General features: G+C 36.4%; 1 pseudogene; it reads left to right on the forward strand.

Moving 5' to 3' along the window:
* The first annotated feature begins 647 nt into the window (after positions 1–647).
* On the forward strand, positions 648–16744 carry LOC112597744 (annotated as a pseudogene).
* The last annotated feature ends 417 nt before the right edge of the window (positions 16745–17161 follow it).

Here is a 17161-nt window from a genome sequence, read left to right on the forward strand (position 1 = left end):
TAGGTTTTGAATATGTTCAAAAATCCTAAAAATTATAAATTAAATGAATTCATCATTAAACAAAAAAATGAATGTATACGGTGAATCATCCTGTAAAATTAAATATTTATTATATGACCATAACAAAATGGCCGATGTTCGAATCCTGTCGCCGGTCTCACGTGAACAAATTCCGGGATTACCAGGACGTGTTGCGTAACCACGCGGTTACCCGCGACGATAGGACGTATAGCGTACAAAGAACCCGGACAGAGCATCTCCTCTACCGCGGCAATGTCCTTCGCCACCACCCGATCCACGTGGTGCGTGTGTGTTACGTGATGCGATCAAACGTGCGTACATCCGCCCAGCTCGCACTGCACCGGGTCTGCACCGCCCACGACACAACACCGCCGGTTCTCCCTTTCAAGGTGACGGTAGAAAGTTTTGTGACAGCAGCTGCTACTCCAGGTGCGTATTATTATTATTATTATTATTAATTTATGCACTACACCACGAGTGGTGGTGGAGGAGTTTCGGACGACGGTGGGGGCTTCGGACTTTGTGGAGGACGATTGCCGGACCGGAAGAGAGGGAGGAAGAGAGAACGGAAGAGGGACCAAAGAGAAAGTCGGTCGTTGCCGGCTAGACTTGTATTGCGCCGGCCGATTAACACTGGGTCAGTATTATAGTAGTGTCTTCAGCGCGAACATCGGACAGTTCAATTTTTACACTCGTTCGCGACAGTGTCCACGCGGTGTAAAGTATAAAATATACTTAGCAAATAAAAAATTGTTGAAAAAAAAAATTTTATTTAACGTAATATAAAACGTCTAAACAACGCGATTCCGTTTTTTCATAGTGACAATCCAACTGGATACAGTTATACATACATGGTCATAAAATTGGGTGAGTAAATCAGAAATTATGTATTATCAGTTATATCTAAAAACAGACTTTCTTAACTTCAGAGTATATTACAATATTAAGTATCTCGTACTGTCTTCAATCTATTGATAATTATGTATAAAAATACAAAATAATAGTGAATAATATTAATGCATAACAATAGTTATAATTCTAATTGCTCAATATTACATATAACAGCATGATTACAGTTGATTATTAGTTACTATCTAACTTCCATACTCTACTACAGCAATAAGTACATAGCTCTACGGGGTATCGTTATTGTCTAGTATACACGCATACGTTTGCCATTAGCTTATTAAACGTCAATATTAAACACAAACGACAGGTATCATTGTCTAACGACGCGCATTAAAACCGTTTTTTATTTAAATTGTTATACTATTCTTTTCTTTTCTCCGTCCTTCAATTGAAAGTAAAACGATAAACTCGCTAACAAATTGTGGGCAGGCGCGCACAATGGGAATTAACGGAACAAAAGACTTCTGTGCGTGAGGTAAACAACAAAAAAACCCAAAATGTATTCACCCCTTCAGTTATTGTCGTGAAGTACCGGACCGTGACGAAGATCGTTCAGCCGGCGCGTGTTCGCGTACTATTATAATTATGGGTATAGTCGTATAGATACACATTAAATATGGGTACTTTCTTCGTCGGAATTAACGGACATTCCACGGAGAAAGGACTGCCGCCCAAGGTCAAGCGTTTAGAAATGCATTCAAATCAACTATTACGATATTAAATGCGCCTGAAACAATCGTACAATATGACATACACCTATACCACATTATATCTTTTCCGTTTTAATTTTTTTTTTCACCCATTTTCGTTGATTTAAATTGTTTAGAATAAAATCTTGCCCATCAGGAGCCCCGACCGCACGTATCATCATAATCCCATCGTCAATATTAAATAATCGTTTTTGATTAAATAGTAAATACTAAATACTGAATTTTTAATCATTATACATAATACATGCAGAGTAGATATACAGGTTTAGAAGTCATTTACTTTCAGAGTCACTGAACCGTGGTAAGCAGTGGCCAAAAAATATATTCAAACGACCTTGGTGGTTTTTTCTCGCTGTGACATCTTGTAGCTAACGGAGTTTAGCGCAATAATACATATAATATTATGTACTATAATCTGCAATATTTTATAATACGAAAAATCTTGTCTGTAGACTATGTGTGGTATCAATAACTACGGTCACGGTCAATAAACTAAAAACGAACTATGTATAACTGCATATACTCTTTAAATTGCAACTGGTTTAAAAAATAAATTATTTCTAAAAAATTAAAGGACAATATTGATATTATTTAGATAAAAAAAAAAAAAATCATAAGCTAAACGGGAGTAATGAATGTACACTATATTCAATTTAATGTTTTCAGTGATTATTAATTATTAATTAATTAACAAAGTTTTTTAATTCTCTTTATATTTATTTTAATCAAAAAAGGTATTTATTGAAAAAAATATATAATAAGACTTTTATAATGGTTAAATTATAAAAATTTGAATAGAATACAATAATAATTTTTATACAACCTTTGATTATTACATTATTACAAAAATACCATAAGTACTATATTATTATTTTCAATTATGTGGACATTAAAAAACTCAGATGATGATAAGTAAATTTGAAATAACATTAAAAAAAAAAAAAAAAATTGTCTAATTGACTAAAATTGGTGCTTTAAATGTTTCAAGTTATTGGCCGTACTAAAATTTAAATTCATATTTGCCACCATAGTGTTATTCTACTAAATTTATTGCATAAACTGTAATAATAATTTAAATAAATTTGTGGACATTGCTTCATCAGTCATTAGACAATACCATATCTTACTCAACCCCTTTCGTCGGAAAATCTTTCCAACTTCCTACATGCGTGTATACCCATTGATAAATTATATGCACAATTCATAAACAAGTCATATACTACCCCCATTTACGTCTTATTTGAAGACGTTTTGAAACAGGTTTACAACAGGTTTTATCGATAAAATATTATAGTGCGTTAAAAGTAAATATAAAAATACTTCATTAGCTTAAGATTTTTCAACAACTGTCATTTTTTTTTAAAAATATTATCACCTCTTAAGAAAATATACATAATATTATAATGTATACGGTAATACGTATATAAACGCATATTTCCGTTGGTTCTCTCCGCAAGGTCACGTCATCCCGCCCAAGACCACCCCCACAGTTCTCACTGTTCACACGCACGGCGTTCACCGGCGTGCACACTTACAGCACCGCCGCGGACACGCACCATACCGAGTGCCGGCCGGCGGATGCAACTTTCGTCCAGCGATTGGGTCACGGTCAAACCCAGCAGCCAATATCACGCACAAAGGGGGGGGGGGCCGTACGCGCAAACCAGTTCCCCGCCGTTTGCGACCAGTTTCCCCTTATACGACGAGGGTCTAAAAATTTAGGTTAATACGAGTACGCGTCGCTTCAGCAGCCGTTCGCCAACATCCGCGGTGATGGCAGTCATAATAACAAATAAGTAATAGCTATGATACGATAATAATATTATAGATGAGGTACCCACGTCAGCAAACCGCCACGCGCACGCGTGTGGCGTTCGAGACAAGAGTCGCAAAGGTGTGAAATTTGGCACACATTTACCGCACCTATAGTCCACTTACAGGTATAAACGTGTTCGTATTGTTGTATACATGTACATCGAAATCTTTAGACCATTATGATTGGCCGGTGAACAGCCCAAGTCGAGTGTATACTTAAAATAATACATAGAAAGCAGCCGGCGAGCCATCCGCGAGCGAGTGATAAAAATTACCGACTGCCATTATAGGTACCTATACAATATTATACGTATGTTATAATACATAAATACATAAATTATGCGTTTATTTCTAAATTCGCAATTACGTATTGGCATCATTTCAAATTTGTTTTAATTAAATGTTGTACCTACTGTTTGTAAATTTTGTTGTCTCTGTTTTAAGGAGGTATTTAGACTTATATTATTGGTTAGAAATAAAAAAGACTATTAATAAATTAGTTTTCTTCTATTTAAACAATTGGCGTATGCTCAATAACAATAAAAAAATGATAAAGCAATGGACAGTCGGTTTAAAACTAATTTTAAATATTCCTATAATACTCGTACATTAATATTATTTAAAACGCAGATATTATACATAATAATAATACAAAATATATAAGTAAATTCCATTGATATAAAAAATTTGATATAACTGTAAAAACCGAGCAATCCGGTTGTGCAACTAGTAATATAACGTCGCAATTTACAATATTATATAATATATTCGGTGCCACACTAATATTTACTATTTATCGCTTACGATGTGAATTTTCATTGTTCAATCTTATTATTAATTAATGACTCAAACCCACAAGGCATAATTTAATAATAAAATATAAAAAGCACATCAATCAAATTGGGTATTATATGGATAAATGAAAACCGACGGTAAAAAAATACACAATAAATATATACTTACTTGTATATTGACACGCTGTTCTGTGTATAAAATTATTTATCGTACGTGCTGAATCACGATTCGATTAAAAGTATCTATAGCGACACATTAATCAATCATTTCATCTAATATTTTTAGATATCTTTAAATTGTACTTGCACACTAGAAAAATTAAAAAGTGTATTTTTATTTATTGAACTTCAGAACGTTTCGTGCGCAGACTTAAACGAACTAGGAGACTGTAATATTTTCCAGATAATACAACGAGCAAGGATATTATACTTTCTTCAACAATTATCGGGGAACAATAAAACGATTAGGTTTTTGGAAAATGCTACTTTCGCTCTTAATACCATTCAAGGTCGTCGAGGAAAATTGCTCTTCGATTCAATTTCTGTCACATTAATGTTATTGACGATATTGTCTCGTGTCGAATTCACGCGCATCCTATTAAAGCCAACCAGTCTCCCAAAACGATGTTTTCGTCGGAATGAGAGGGAAGAAGATTGACGATCCATTACAGAATTTCTGTTAGACTCACACACACGTGCACATCTGCAAATACATACACGCTCGTAAACATACACACACAGGTACATACACAGCTATTCATTCAAACAACGTCTGCACTTTCTCTGCATCCATTGCTGACACACATACCACGTGTGTGTTATATGCTTCTGTAATAAAAATACAACCGGTAAAATGGCACGGCTAATACTTTCTATACTAATGCTGCAGTTTGTGTTCGTTCACAACAATAGCCCTAAACTAAAAATTTAAATTACGAAAAAATCTAAAAAATTAAAAATACAATTTAGCACTTTTCTACCATAAAGTGCAACTTGATTGTGAATACGGTCGTGTATTGCTTTAGGCGAACGTGGTGTATCCGAATCCGGATTCTCGATTGAGTAAATGTTGTTTTTTGACTTGTACTGAATTTCACTTCTGCACCATATTACTGAGGGGGGACGGCTGATATCTAAACACGACTTATCTATAATATGTTTGTTATAAAAATTGTATTTTGTAAGTTAGCAGCTTATATATTTATGGTTTTATGGACATTCTATGATACATCAGTATTTATTTTTGTGCTTGAATAAAGACTCTGTTGTGGGTATGTTCTATTTAATAATAATAACCATAGCAGGTACTCATGTATAGGTACAATTGTATAAAACACTTATAACTTGTAACGTCATTGATTTAAAATAAACATAGTGTTAGACTAAAATCGGAGAAATTTCAAAATGACCAACAATATTTTTTCATGATATCGATATTTTTTTCAAGAAATCGAACAAAAACATACACCTACCTACTTGATACTATACATATAATTATTTACATAGTGAACATATTTGACAGTGAGATTTACACGACGTTTATGACGTATTATAACAGAGAAAGTAATTGCGATTTACATATGCCTTCTTATTACAACGTTTTTGATTGACTATAATACATTTACAGTAGATACATAGGAATGTTTTTTATACATGTACAGAGATGAATTTGTCACCGGCCACATATTTCACGTGAAAACTGGTCCTTTCGTTAGACACACAGCAGTCGGTCTCGTTATTGTCGAGAGTCACGATAATTACGAGTGTATTTTATTTCTTATCTCGACAAGTAATATCTGACATTTAATTACAGCCTTACATACAGTTTTCTTTTTTTCTCGAGACGCATAACGTATACAAGACACACTCTTGGTCAGTCACGGAACGGCGGCATTTTTCGTTTCTTTTTTTTTGTTTTTGAACCTAACTCTAACGGGTTTAGTTCGAACTGAAACCTGACTCCACCATCGGTAGTAAATTCATTTGCGGGCTTCAAGCCGCTTTGATCACATGCAACTCAACACCATCATGCATCGGCCAAACGCGTCTCAATTCAATACCCAAATAAATATATATAAGGTTATACACTTATGACCACAGGAGCTTCGCGTGCAAATAAATTCTTTGTATATACGTATAAAAGAAACTATTAGCATACACTTGCATGTTAAAAATTTTATGTTACTAAACTACGTGTGTGTAGAAAAAAATGATTGTTATCGTTCAAGACCGATTTTGAAAGAATAAAAGTAAAAGAAGAAAAATAATTAAGTAATTTGCACGCCGGAAAAATTAGCCAACATCAGTCAGCATCATGACGTATAATAATATATAATAATCTACTCATCGCTGCAGAGAATAATGTGACCGAGACGTTTCGAACGGATTTTGTTGCGACGGACGTCCTTCCATTGTCCGCCGGGCGCACTCATTGTGTATGCACATGGCGTCGTCATCGCTATCGTCGTCGCCGCAATTATTATCGCCAAATTAATATTTCAAATGATGATAGAATAAAAAAAAAAAAACCCCCGAAAGAGAAAGTGTGAGTTTTATTAAACAATGTCGCGTGTTATGAAACTGTGGTTTGTTGACGTCCACCCGCGGTTTTTTAAACAGCACCAACGATCCGGATGTGTTGAATTATGTGTGGAACATTACCGCTATTATACGTGCTCATGTGTATACTGTACTGTAGACTGTAATTAATAATGAATGCACGTCATCGCGTAGTTGCAGGAATACAATGTGATATTATTATCAGAAAGTCGAAAGTTGCGTGAACACGTTCTCGTCTGTATTTTCGCTCCAAACATATAATAATATTATATTTGTATACAACTCATCGATATCATATTTTGAAGATGTCAAAAATATGACATTAAAATCAATGTGGTGTGTATGAAAAACACTTCCAAGTCATTTTCAAATATAAACGATTTTATACTAAAAAAAAAAAATAATAATAATAATTCAAAGAGAATACTTTGATTGCTTCTGAGTGACTTGCGCACATTGCCGTATATACGTGTCATCGGAGTAGCACTTTGAGAATATCGTATACGTTACTTAGTAGAGTAGGTAGTCTTTCAGTGAAGTCAACACTTTATGGCGGCATATATATACTTGATGATATCTTTTTCTATTTCGAGCCGAGACGGGATATTCATTACAATTTGCAAGTATTTACCGGAACCGAGATTCCACCCCAGCTCCGAGAATTATTATTTTTCCGGATATCGTCAAATTAAAATAATAGTGTTCATCTCCGCCCCGAATATTACTCGCGCTAAATTTAATATCGTGCGTGTAATTGAAAATTAACGAGCCGAGTTTAATCTCCTGTCCATCCAGTCACGTCTATATAGTTAAGAATTAGAAAGTAAATACGGACGCGCATCTTTTCGCACACACACATTCACATACAAGCGCACATGCACATATATTCAAACATACTTAAACGCGTTGGTAATAGTGTGTGTGTATGTGTATATTAATCTCATCCGTTTCCGTTTTGCCGAAACAATGTTCACACCGAATGCATGTTATATCGAGTCCGTGAAAGCGCACGTTTGGGCTAAAACCTCTATATTTACCTATGGACTATGAGAAAGAACTATAAGTACGACTAAGTGCGTTAGGCAGAAAATATTTACCGGTCGGTAGTCATACGACTTGGCCGGGTGGTCACTGGCCAAAATAACGTCAGATGGCTTTTAGCTAAGCCCGAGGTGTCCACATAAAATATATTATAACGGGTATACTTGTGGTATTCGTTTTGTTTTAATGGACTGCTCTCTTTTTTAACAGGTCATATTAAATTTGTAAAATTTGTAATAAATTTAATTGACAATAGAAAGTTTAATACAATATATGTGAAAAAATTAATATTGGAAATATATAAACATCGATAAATTTAAAGATATTTGATAATCATAAAGATAAAAAAATAATATATAAAAATTTAAGTTTTAAAATTTGACTCCACGTTATCGTCTGCCATTAGTCTTCTTTTGATAATTTACTAAATAATTAGTGATGACATGCGGAACGTAAAATCGACCAACGAGCCATCGATAAATGTAATTATGATAACATATTATTAAACCATTTTTCCTGCACTGCCCACCATTTGAAAGTAAGGAAATATTGTTTGTTTTCTATTTTAACGACATTTCGCGCAGACATCGCCTTCGTCCAAATGGTTTCAATTACGTATTAATATTACGTTGATTATTGCAAATGACTAATACCTATACATATAACATCACTACGTACTAACAATATCTCACACACTCATGTTCAAACTAAACCTAATCATATTGATTTTCTACAACGTAAATTCATTATTTTCCTGCAACAAATAATATAGTATATTATATTTGTACCCATACATTCAGATTATATAACCTTTTGTTTTGCTACTATTTGTATATCAGAGCAAAACAAAAGGTTATACTATATGTCTATATAATATAGTTGATATATAGTTCACAAATAAGTAGTAACTATCTTAAAAACAAAATATACTCCGTTTTGTTTATTTACAATATTACACTGTTACCTAAACATAGGTATTGCGTACACAAACCATAGGATGAATGAACTGTTCATTCGCGTACAGCTACCTATAAAATAACCGATCAAAATTATACAAACTATTATTTTCCATCACAAAGAAGAAAAATAAGACAATACTTTAGTTATAACACACTAACTGCCTACCATACATAATGCATAGAAGTTACGAACACAATTTGTTGTATTACTCGCTTTTATAAATCACATGTTATTCGATTTTTTTCGTGAGTAACAGTGTTCCATTATAATCTGTTCACGGCGACAATTTAATAGCAATATAACATACGTATAATTATTATCAATAGTATGAACACTGCTGTGTGAGGGATTGACGAAACGGTTTTGACCTTGCGAAGGGTGCGGCAGAATAAATATTTACATCCTACTGACCTATATTTACAAGCGTGCGCGCGGTTCAATGATCTTGATCTTGGAGAACAAGTCCTTTTTACACTAACATTGAAAGTAATTCGATACATATATTTACACACGTTCGCATCATATATCTGATTTAAACCGGTTCTAATCGAAACCTTTGGATCGGTGTCTCTTTCTATTTTCAACACATGTATTTTCTCCCATGGACCATTGTTTCTATTTTTTTATTTTTATAATTTATTCATTTTACCTCCACACAAGACTATATTAATATATATGACAACGAATATGCTTCGCTGTACGCATCGCGTCAACCAATTATTATTATTTTTGTTATTGTTAATACATTATTACTAGTATTAGTCATTATGATCATTGACCCGCCCAATTTGACAACAATCATTCGAATATGTGTAATGACAATCGGTAAAAAAATCCGTGGGTGGGAGGAGGAAGACTTGGGGATCCTTAGTACCGTACGTTTCGGTCACGATTTTGTGTATGCACGTCCATTAACAAATTTAACGGATTGCAAAAAATTGTTTTTTTTCCGTCCACACAATATCATGTTACTCGGAAGATTTTCATATTAAATTTGCAAATTATTTTTTTATGGTGTTCTTTGTTATCCACAAAGTCGCATCTACAGTAAGTTTATTTTGTTATTCATTCTTTACGGACCCAATTAAAGACGGGGAGGAGTTGCATAGCCACTTTTTGGAAATATCGCCGCTCTGATCGTTCGCGTAGGTTCGGAATCCTCAAAGCCTTCTCAAAGCATAATATCATTGTCAAAATATCTAGCTATCGCCTCTTTAGCCGTCATATGAAATCCTCAAGGGCTTGAAATTCATTCATCAATCATCGATGTTCAATATTATTCGCTTTATTCGTGTAGGGAGAGGGGTGTGGATCAGCTTTATTGTGTAAAACTATAAAACTATATTAACAATAAACACCTTCGTTGGGGAAAAAAAAAACTTCAAAATAAACGAAAACAATTATTTGTAGAAAGGCCCGTAGTAATAACGACTAATATATTATAAGGGTAGACTATATTTAGGTCTAACGCACATTTTTATTATTATACACGAACAGTCTCTCTCTAATTAGCGTTCCGAAGACGTAAACTATTTGAAAGTGCAATTGCAACGGACGTACAACTATACGCTGTATACATATATAACAAGAGGTATATTATAGATAGGTATATATACCTACCCGCCCACCAACATCCCGAAGACAGTGAAAGCGCCTTACTTTCGCGGGCTCGGTCGACTCGAGCGCCTCTAGCGGCCCGCGTGTTCCAGATACATATTACATTTACGTTTTCCAAACACCATTTTGCCACGCCTCCGGCGCGTCCGATTCCGATCGGCGTTCCGGATGCCGCGCGCAGACGACCTTCACCCCGAAAATGTTTGAGATCCGGTCTCCTAATAATATTATAAATCGTAATATTGTAAATGATATTCGTATGTTATACTCACACGGGGCCGGTCGATTGAAACGCGGCCCCGTTTGGATATTAGGCATTATAATATTCATAGTTTTTAATACCATTTAATTGTTTACAGATCGTACCGCCGGGTTCACTATGAAGAGATGCCTGAGGCACCAAGTGTACATCGTGTTCTACGGAGCACTGCTGTTTTTACACGTGAGTATAAAATTATAATATCAATTTGTTTTTATATGTATTCTATACCTCCCTCGAATTCACCTATGCAAATTATTCAATATAATATTTTTATCGACGTTCGCGTTTCACATCATTATCGTTTTAAATATTTTACGACATGCAAAATATTAGTTAGCAATTTCTTATTACAATGATATATTATTAACAATTTAAAATCAAACACATTTCATACGCTCAACTTGCACGCAATTAATTCTTTCATTTTTAATAATTTTTTTTTTCAATGGAATGTAAACTCTAACATTACATTAGTAGTATTCCGTAAAAACCTATTCGTTTTTTTATGTTATTTAATAATAAATTAGATGAAGTAATATTAAATTTACATATCAACTCATTTTTTTTCTTATTCGTGTTAAACTGTTCGTTTAGAGAAAAATCTTTAACTCACTTTTAAATTTTTTTTCCATAATTTATGATAAAAAAAATTTTTACAGTAATATGGTAATACATATACGAATGGATAATTTTATGGTTTTCAGCTTAATTAATTCACGAGATCACGCTAAGCATCATTGATAATTATTATAGGTGTATAATAAAATGCATTTCTGTATTCAAATCAACGTCTATCGGTTGGCGCGCTAACCTTCCTAATAATATAATAATTTGCATTTTATCGTGAAACACGAAACATCGCCATTATCTTAATATGGTACATTGGTACTTACTACTTACATAATATGATTAAATAATACACACAAATACGTACAAACTACCAGCGACTCGTAATTAAACAAAACCATAATGAAATTATGTAAGTATATTACTAACCGAGTTTTGAACGCAGAGTCGAGCAAGTCATCTATTGCGTGATTTTGGATACAGGAGCTCGGTACCTAACAGTCTGCCATTATTCGTTAAAAACACAATTTAACATTAGAACACATATGATATTATTTAGCGATACGATATTAAAATATTTTGAAACCCAGTGATCCGCTTAAAAATTGCCCCGGCTCTACTATAGCCAATAAAAAAGTCCCCAAGTCGATAATATAATAATAATTTGTTAATCGTTTGGATTGCAGAGCACCAGTGGCGATGGTAATTTGGGACCGGAAAACAATGCAGCGGCGCTACCGCTCGAACACAGATCCGGTGGCGGTTACGATGTCGGACTGCCACTATCGTCCGGCGGTCCGCTTCAAGGGCCGCACGACGACACTTGGCCGCTACAGGCCGTGCCGGACGCTGTGAAAATCAAACATCTGCAGGTGCAGTGCGAGAAAACGCACATGCGAGTGAACATCGAGTTCGATCGGCCGTTCTACGGTGTTATATTCTCTAAAGGTACGTATTTTGTGTTCAAGTATCCGTTTGCTCGAATTTCAGAGTTAATATTGGTCGTGCGTGAGTGCATGCATGCGTGTGCACTGTGGATACGTGTGTGTGTGTGTGTGTGTGTGTGTGTGTGGGAGTGGAGATAGTGTTGGACATGAAATAGATGGAAGGGAGCTTGCGAAAGGTTATCCGAACATCGTAATATACTCTCAAACGTTTCCACTTCGAGAGATGTGAAATTTTCCGTAGTCTAAAATGGCGTATACGCGTACACCTATGTGGGTTATTGAAACGTGACACGATAACTAATATAGTGATACCCATGGAGTATGGGCTGGGACATGCGCTTTCATTTTCACAAGCAAACATGTATACATATACGAGTATATTATAATTTATAATTATATCAGTAGTAATTACATAATTGATAATCGTCGTTAAATAAATACGTTTTTCGATAGCTCGAAAGACTCAGAAACTTATTTTAACCGCAACGATTTTTTTAACGAGACTAAAGATCGTCGTTATTACAATTACGCATATTTTCCGTCCGCCTTTAATACTCCAATACACCAATCATATCCAAACTTTAAAACGTACTCAACTATATTTTAAATGCTTAATTGAAATATAGAAATGTATTTCTTAAAACATAAAAATGATATTTATTATTAATTTAAAATTTGAGTAAGCCAAACAATTATAACGATTTTCTAAAAATAAGTACCTAATAATTTCCCATAGTCATATTTCCTAAAATAAAATAATGTTAAGAAGTTATTGATGGGTGGAAACGCTATTATAATATTCCGTGACGGACGGATGGCGTATTGCGCAGCACAGAAAAATAATATTAGTTGTATTGGGCGAGGTCCTACAATTGAACACAATAACCACAATCACACGATAGTATAATGTGTTTTAAAATTTTTACTTTATATTATATTAGAATAATAGCCGTTAAATACGAAACGAAAAAACAAATAAATAAAATGGTACACTACTATAATATATATATAATCATTTTTCATATTTTCGTTACGCGAACGCCGCCGTACACGTCATCTCTCGCTTGACCCGTATTTAGAGCCCCTATATACATCTAAGCACACCGCTGACCCACTAAATGCCCGCGTATGTGTACTTTTAATTAATATTTATGAAACTTCTCGCGGAGCCACTCTCTATAGCATACATACACGCGTACAACTATACCTACACTGAAAGTCGTACTGCTGTTATTGTTGATATATTTTTTTCCCGTTGTTGTTTTTACTCTAATTGACCGCTGCAACTTGAAAATTGTAATTATCGGTCCGTGTATGTATACCGTATTATTATATTATAGTATATATATATATATAATATGCTTTTCCAGAGTTGTTTTATACGGCTTATTAATGTAACTATACGATTATGAGAGACTTCCCGCGGTGCCAGCTATGTTTTGACAAAAAAAGAAATCGTTTACTTCACATCTCACACGATCACGTGCACGTATTAAACGTAACACATGTATATTTAGTATACACAATAAATAAGTGTACGACGTACGTGAATAAACAGATGCCAAACTTAAAAAATACGGTTATACTACGAGAATGCGTTCTTCATTATAATTCTAAGCAGCAGCTGGTTTCCAGTAATATTTTGTTAAATATCTTTTGTACAATGAAAGACGGAAAACACTTTTGGTACGACCAGAGTTTCAAACAGGTGTAATCTGGAGAAGTGGATTGTAACTGTCTCTCCGCAGATATTTTACTAAAGAAAAATAAATGGTTTTTTTTTTCACGGGAAACAATAGTTAAACACTGAAGAAACTGTTGACCACGTTAAATATATTACCGACGTTGTATAAATTGTTCAATTCTAAATTTTCGGCTAACTTGCATAATATTAAAATTCATATTGCCTATCCAAACTTTACCGACTCTGATAATGTTGATGATAACAATAATAATAAATATGCAATAATAATAATAATTAAAACGTTATTTTTGCAGGTTACTATAGCGATCCGCACTGCGTGCACGTGAAACCCGGCACCGGTCACTTGAGTGCCACGTTCGAAATCCTGTTGAACAGCTGCGGCATGACGTCGTCAGGCGGTTCCGGCGGTGGCAACGGAGCTGTGGCCGGTTACGGTCAAACACCCAGCGGCAGTTACGTGGAGAACACAATCATCATCCAGTACGATCCGTACGTGCAAGAAGTCTGGGATCAGGCACGCAAGTTGCGGTGCACGTGGTACGACTTCTACGAGAAGGCGGTCACGTTCCAACCGTTCCAGGTGGACATGTTGCACGCGGTCACGGCCAACTTCCTCGGCGACAACCTGCAGTGCTGGATGCAGATCCAAGTGGGCAAGGGACCGTGGGCGTCCGAAGTGTCCGGTATAGTGAAAATCGGTCAGACCATGACCATGGTGCTGGCCATCAAGGACGAGGAGAACAAGTTCGACATGTTGGTGCGCAACTGCGTGGCTCACGACGGAAAACGAACGCCCATACAGCTGGTCGACCACAACGGATGTGTCATCCGGCCGAAGATCATGTACAAATTCCAGAAGATCAAGAACTTCGGGCCGTCCGCGTCCGTCGTGTCGTTCACGTACTTCCAGGCGTTCAAGTTCCCCGACTCGATGAACGTGCACTTCCAGTGCGTCATCCAGGTGTGCCGTTACCATTGCCCGGAACCGAAGTGCCCCGGCGACTACGCACTGCCGCCGCACGCGGCCGAAGCCAACGGCGGCGACTACGCCGGCCTCAACTCGGTGCACCCCAACGAGTACGGACCTCCGCCGCCGCCGCCGTCGCTGTTGGGCGACTATCCCGCGTATCCGGACCCCAGACACCGTCCGGCCGGCCGGCGTGCTCGAGCTCAAACCGGAAGTAGTGTTGCCGAACGGCCCCGCCGTCGGCCAGCAGCCCAGCAGCAAAGACTGGACGCCGCGGCGACCGCGGCGGCGACCGCCGCGACGGCCACGCGCAGCGACGACGGTTGTGCCGCCGCCACCGTTGCCCGGCCACGGGTCGTCGTACGCCACCGTCAAGCGACAGGGCACCGTCGGCGGTGACGACCAACAGCAGCACATGAACCTGGTGTCGCTGGGCGGCCGTCCGCGGTCCGTCGACATGGACGGCGGTGCCAACAAGCCGCACCGACACCAACGTCGGTCCACCGGCGATCCCGAGCTGGACGTCAACACCAGCCGCGTCATACAGGTGGTCGCGCCGGGCGACGTGAACTTCGCGCTGAACGTGCCCAACGGCGGCGGCGGTAACGGCACGAACGGCGGTAACGGCGGTAACGGCGATACCGTGGTCGTGTCCACCCGGTCCGGGCTGTCGTCGGACAGCGTGTGCATCAGCGTCCCGTCGTTCGTCGCCGGTCTGGCCATGCTCCTGTCCGTGTTGGTGGTCGCCTGTCTGGTGGTCACGTTCCTGTTCTTGCGGGTCCGGTCCATGAACAACGCCAAAGCGATGTCGTGCGGCGCGCCGCCCACCGCGCAGGGCCCGTACATGCACGGCGCCGCGTTCGAAGCCGCCGAGTTCGTCAAGATGGCCAGTTCGTAGTTAGGCCCCGCGCTCAGTTTTTGAAATAACTATTTTATTTTATTTTTATTTAATACCGTTTCCCAACAACCACCCAGACCAAATCCGATTACCCAATCCCCTTCCCATTCCGCGAACACCCCGAAAACGGGGACAGTCACACGTCGATGACGAATTCGGTTCAGATTTTTTTTGTTGTACGAAGCGCGTCGATTTCGTGGCGCTTAACAATAATTATTATTATTTAACATTTTATACGATTTGTGCACGTAATAATAAGCAGTAAAATACAAGGGTGACGTTTAGTGCACACCGCCAAAGACAAACTATAATATACTAATATCATTTCCATCCACGTGCGCGTGCACGACTACTATGCATTTTTATAATTTTACCTGTTCATAATTAATATTATAAATATATATGCGGGTATACCCTATATATATATATATATATTTTTTTTTTTTTTATCAAATTATACACTCAGGATGCGCAGATGTTGACGTAATAATTTACTTTTTCCGCGCAGGGCAGACGACGTATGTAGTAAAACGACCACACGAAACGTCTGTTTAAATTATTTTATTTATTTTTAAGCACATCTACTGTAGTAAGCAGTATGACGAATGACGTACGAGCAATGCTCGAATTAGATGATATATAACCGTATCAATATTATATTATAATTGTATATTATAAGAGAATTGTTTTCAATGTTCTTTTTCTTTTTTTTTTACTTACGAGGCGACGGCGGCTCCGCTAAACAACAACGTGCCCGGTTCAACTATAATTACTTAATGATTTCTACTATTCATCGTGAACTGTATCAATAACGCGATGATATTATTATTACAAGGATTATTTTTAAATTATTATTACTACACACGATAACGAACGTATAGCCGACGCGAGTAGCCGAAATAACATTTTATTTTTTAACACGACAATAATATTATAATATTATAAAACGTATTATAATATTATACATATTTATCATCATATATCATGTATATTATTTTTTTTTCTTGTCTTTGTAAATATTATATTTATGTATAACATTAGCCTTAAATATATTATATTTATATATATATATTATTTTATAGCGTTTAAAACAATATATTATGTATACGATTATAATACCAGCTTTTAATTATTATGATTATTATCATTATTATTACCGTGATAATAATTTATAATGAATTATATTATAATACGCGAGTATAATATATTTATGTATCAATATAATATAATATAATATTATGTTTTAAGAGAACTATAAGTCTAAACCATTATAATAATATTTATATTTATAATTGTATAGTGTTTGTAAACACATGTAATACATTCAGTTGTGTGGACTAAAATGTCATGCAAAGAACATATATATATATATATAAAAAACGTAATCAA

Source organism: Melanaphis sacchari, unplaced genomic scaffold (assembly GCF_002803265.2).
Source record: "Melanaphis sacchari strain LSU unplaced genomic scaffold, SCAv2.0 Contig43_pilon_pilon, whole genome shotgun sequence".
Lineage (NCBI taxonomy): Eukaryota > Metazoa > Arthropoda > Insecta > Hemiptera > Aphididae > Melanaphis > Melanaphis sacchari.